We start from the raw sequence: 6246 nt of genomic DNA, 5'->3' as shown, positions 1-6246 counted from the left end.
AAGGTTGCTAAATTTTATGGACAAATTTCTTTGTATGTATATGTACCTATACATTTAATAGAAAATTTAATATTATTTTTATATACTTATACATACAAGAAGAAAAATATCCAGCCATGAAGGACTTGTCCTTTTGTTACCAATAAAAATGAGAACAGAACCATTATATAAAATAAAAAATAAAATCATGTATTTTGTTCACAGGAGTTTTTACAATGAAATTTCATTAAATAAAAATTTTAGAAAAAAAGGATATTAAAGTAATAAGGAATTACAAAAAAAAAGACTAGACTATAGACTAGACTATAGACTAAACTATAGACTAGACTATAGACTAGACTATAGACTAGGCTATAGACTAGACTATAGACGAGACTATAGACTAGGCTATAGACTAGACTATAGACTAGACTATAGACTAGACTATAGACTAGACTATTGACTAGACTATAGACTACACTATAGACTAGAATATAGACTAGACTGTAGACTAGACTATAGACTAGACTATAGACTAGACTATAGACTAGACTATAGACTAGACTATAGACTAGACTATAGACTAGACTATAGACTAGACTATAGACTAGACTATAGACTGACTATAGACTAGACTATAGACTAGACTATAGACTAGGACTATACACTAGACTATAGACTAGACTATAGGACTAGACCATAGACTAGACTATAGACTAGACTATAGACTAGACTATAGACTAGACTATAGACTGGACTATAGACTAGACTTATAGACTAGACTATAGACTAGACTATAGACTAGACTATGGACTAGACTAACTAGACTAGACTATAGACTAGACTATAGAACTAGACTATAGACTAGACTATAGACTAGACTATAGACTAGACTATAGACTAGACTATAGACTAGACTATAGACTAGACTATAGACTAGACTATAGACTAGACTATAGACTAGACTATAGACTAGACTATAGACTAGACTATAGACTAGACTATAGACTAGACTATAGACTAGACTATAGACTAGACTATAGACTAGACTATAGACTAGACTATAGACTAGACTATAGACTAGACTATAGACTAGACTATAGACTAGACTATAGACTAGACATAGACTAGACTATAGACTAGACTATAGACTAGACTATAGACTAGACTATAGACTAGACTATAGACTAGACTATAGACTAGACTATGACTAGACTAGACTAGACTATAGACTAGACTATAGACTAGACTATAGACTAGACTATAGACTAGACTATAGACTAGACTATAGACTAGACTATAGACTAGACTACTAGACTATAGACTAGACTATAGACATAGACTAGACTATAGACTAGACTATAGACTAGACTATAGACTAGACTATAGACTAGACTATAGACTAGACTATAGACTAGACTAAAGACTAGACTATAGACTAGACTATAGACTAGACTATAGACTAGACTAGACTAGACTATAGACTAGATTATAGACTTGACTATAGGCCAGACTATAGACTAGACTATAGACTAGACTATAGACTATACGCCAGACTATAGACTAGACTATAGACTTTAGACCAAACTATAGACAAGACTGTAGACTGGACTATAGGCTAGACTATAGATTATAATATAGACTAAACTATAAACTAGACTATAAACCAGACTATAGACCAGAGTATAGAATGGACTATAGAATGAGCTATAGTTTAGACTATAGACTAGACTAGAGACTAGGCAATAAATGTCTTGTCTACAATGTTGACCATAGATTCTACTACAGTCTTAACTGTAGATAGTCCTGTAGTCTAGACTTTATTATTATGATTTTCACTATAGACACCAATTTAAAAGTTATAAAATAAGCCTTTTTATGCTTCGTGCTTAGCTCGGACAAAAACCAGATTCAATATGGTCCATCGAACCTTGTGCATAAACAACAATATGGTATAGCAACTGCAGCATACATATTTACCCGAAAACTGTTATTGTTTTACTTGCTTTTTTGTGATTATGGAAAACAACAACATTTAACGCCTAGGCTAAAATAACAAAAACAACTTAAGGCCTATTAATAAAAGAAGAAAAAACAGAAAAATATTGTATACGTTTTTTTAACACTCTGTTTTTACGCACCAGTAAGAAATGAAAATATGAGAAAAAAATATATAAACGAAACAATTAAAAAATCTAAGAATAATATAAACCACAGGCTCAAAAAAAGTAATAGAACAACAGCACACGCAGCAGAAAAAAAATAATAACAACCCTGCAAAGCAACAAAAATGGAATTGAAGCACTTTTTTGCTATTAACAAAACAACAACAAAAATGTGGGTAATAAAAACAAAAACAAGTAAGAGTGTTATATTCGGCTGTGCCGAATCTTGTATACCCACCATCAAATCATTGCCAAAAAGGATTGCTTCCTTATAAATAAACTTTGATATTTAAGAATCGATGCTTTTGTTATTATCAAAACAATTTTCTCATTTATTACATCTATCTATAGGGAAATTTTTGTCGAATTTTGTCGCTGTCCTTGTATTTTTAAGGTAGCAAAAAGCGTTAAAGTTATTTTCTGAGGGGACGTTTGATCAATTATGGACCGATCCTCGTCAAATTTTCTATAACGATTCTAGTTTAGGCTAGTAATGAGCGTTAAAGCCATTTTCCGAAGGGGACCGTATATGGAGGTAGGATAAATTATGGACCGATCGTTATAAAATTTTACAAAGCGATTTAGGTTTCTATAGAATAAGTTTATGTCGAATTTCATCGCTATAGAGCTTCTTTTAGACAATTATGAACCTTAAAGCCATTTTCTGAAGGGGACCTTATATGGGGGGTAGGGTCAATTATGGACCGATCCTTATAAAATTTTACAATGATATTAAAGTTTCTATAAAATATGTTCGTGTCGAATTTCTATTGATGCTTATTTTAGACCATTCGGAGCGTTAAAGTATTTTTCTGAAGGGGACCTTAAATGGGGGGTAGGGTCAATTATGAACCGATCCATATACAATTTTACAAAGCGATTTAGGTTCCTATAAAATATGTTCATTTCGAATTTCATCGCTATAGATGCTTCTTTTGGACAGTTATGAGCGTTAAAGTCCTTTTCTGAAGGGGACCTTATATGGGGGGTAGGGTCAATTATAGACCGATCCTTATAAAATTTTACAATGATATAAAGGTTCCTAAAAAATATGTTTATGTCGAATTTCATCGCTATAGATGCTTTTTTTAGTCAGTTATGAGCGTTAATGTCATTTTCTGAGCGGGACCTTATATGGGGGATAGGGTCAATTATGGACCGATTCTTATAAAATTGTATAATGATATTAAGGTTCCAAAAACATATGTTTAAGTAGAATTTCATCGCTATAGCTGCTTTTTTTTGTCAGATATGAGCGTTAATGTCGTTTTCTGAGGGGGACCTTATATGGGGGATAGGGTCAATTATGGACCGATTCTTATAAAATTTTACAGTGATATTAAGGTTCCAAAAAAATATGTATATGTCGAATTTCATCGCTATAGCTGCTTTTTTTAGTCAGTTATGAGCGTTAATGTCATTTTCTGAGGGGGACCTTATATGGGGGATAGGGTCAATTATGGACCGATCGTTATAAAATTTTACAATGATATTAAGATTCCTATAAAATATGTTTATGTTGTATTTCATCGCTATAGCTGCTTTTTTTAATCAGTTATGAGCGTTAATGTCATTTTCTGAGGAGGACCTTATATGGGGGATAGGGTCAATTATAGACCGATCCTTATAAAATTTTACAATGATATTAAGGTTCCTAAAAAATATGTATATGTCGAATTTCATCGCTATGGCTGCTTTTTTTAGTCAGTTATGAGCGTTAAAGTCATTTTCTGAGGGGGACCTTATATGGGGGATAGGGTCAATTATGGACCGATCCTTATAAAATTTTACAATGATATTAAGATTCCTATAAAATATGTTTATGTCGAATTTCATTGCTATAGCTGCTTTTTTAGTCAGTTATGAGCGTTAATGTCATTTTCTGAGGGGGACCTTATATGGGGGATAGGGTCAATTATGGACCGATCCTTATAAAATTTTACAATGATATTAAGATTCCTAAAAAATATGTTTATGTCGAATTTCATCGCTATAGCTGCTTCTTTTAGTCAGTTATGAGCGTTAATGTAATTTTCTGAGGGGGACCTTATATGGGGGCTAGGCGAAATCGTGGACCGATATTGCCCATTTTCAATACCAAACAAACTGCATCAATATAAAATATTTGTGCAAAATTTCAGCTCGCTAGCTGCTTCCGTTTGGACTCTATCGTGTTTTCAACAGACGGACAGACAGACGGACAGACGGACAGACGGACAGACGGACGGACATGGCTAGATCGTCTTAGAATTTAATGAGGATCCAGAATATATATACTTTTATGGGTCTTAGATGAATATTTCGATGTGTTACAAACGGAATGACAAAAACAATATACCCCCCATCTTTTTTGATGGTGGGTATAAAAACAAACAAATACAAAAGAGCATAAAACTCCAGCAACAACATTATAAAAAGGACTTGGTGAAAAAACAACAACAACGACAAAACTAAGTAACACAATAAAGCAAAACAAATAATTAACACAATACACCATATTTGAAGCAATAAAATCCCTAAACGACAACAACAACAATAAAACACACACATACATACGAGCAGAAACCGAAAAACCCACAACTACAGAAAGGAGTAAATGTTGCCTTAACCAAAAACAACAATAGTAACAATATAAACAACAAAAACAAAAGTATTTTTACTCCTTGCACTAGCAGCAAAGAAGGATATACATAATAACAAAAACAACTTTGTTATGTGTATGACAAAATACGCATACTAGTGTAAAGTTAGTTGCAGTCATTTTTAACAAACAGTAGCTTCATTTGTAACCGTAAAGGATATGAAAAAGGATAATAGAATGAGGTTATGTTAAATGATGATTTAATGTTTTATTGTTGGAAACGTGTGTGTGTTTGTGTTTTAGATGTGCGAGGTTTTTAACACTTTTCTTAATGAACTTTTATGTCGAACATATGACGTTTTTAAAGTAGATGTGTGAATTGGCCTATAGCTGAAAAATTTACACAGTTAGATGGTTGAAAAGAGTACAGAATTTTTTGAACTTATGGATTTTGTAATGGATATGTGATCCTAGAGAATTTTACAACTTTCGTGTATTTGCCTAGACTTTAGCAAACAAATATTGAAACCATATCTAATAGAAATATTGAAGGGAAATGCTTTGAATCTATGAGAGTATAAAAACCGGGCCTTTGCTACGTTGGTCAGTTAATTATATATATCACACCCTTTTCATTCCCATAACAAATCCATTGAATTTATTTTAAATTGCTTTCCATAACAACACTTTTGCCACAACTAACTTAAAACAAAAACTTTTAAAATCAAAAAATGGGGTGTCATTTTATTTTCGCTATTAATTACATTATAAATTCTATTTATATAAAACACTAAAACAAGCAAACCATAATAAACTATAGGATGTGTAATATGAAACCTTGTGGCCAGTTTAATTAAACCACACTTAAATAAACTAAGTTTATTTTTTTCAATACTCTCCACACTTACTCATTTTTAAATAAAACAAGTAAGAGTGTTATATTCGGCTGTGCCGAATCTTGTATACCCACCATCAAATCATTGCCAAAAAGGATTGCTTCCTTATAAATAAACTTTGATATTTAAGAATCGATGCTTTTGTTATTATCAAAACAATTTTCTCATTTATTACATCTATCTATAGGGAAATTTTTGTCGAATTTTGTCGCTGTCCTTGTATTTTTAAGGTAGCAAAAAGCGTTAAAGTTATTTTCTGAGGGGACGTTTGATCAATTATGGACCGATCCTCGTCAAATTTTCTATAACGATTCTAGTTTAGGCTAGTAATGAGCGTTAAAGCCATTTTCCGAAGGGGACCGTATATGGAGGTAGGATAAATTATGGACCGATCGTTATAAAATTTTACAAAGCGATTTAGGTTTCTATAGAATAAGTTTATGTCGAATTTCATCGCTATAGAGCTTCTTTTAGACAATTATGAACCTTAAAGCCATTTTCTGAAGGGGACCTTATATGGGGGGTAGGGTCAATTATGGACCGATCCTTATAAAATTTTACAATGATATTAAAGTTTCTATAAAATATGTTCGTGTCGAATTTCTATTGATGCTTATTTTAGACC

The sequence above is a fragment of the Lucilia sericata genome, unplaced genomic scaffold (genome assembly GCF_015586225.1).
Source record: "Lucilia sericata isolate MDLA Ls3-8-SP2 unplaced genomic scaffold, ASM1558622v1 Contig000070F_arrow, whole genome shotgun sequence".
In the NCBI taxonomy this organism is placed as follows: Eukaryota; Metazoa; Arthropoda; class Insecta; order Diptera; family Calliphoridae; genus Lucilia; species Lucilia sericata.
This window is presented reverse-complemented; position numbering follows the sequence as displayed.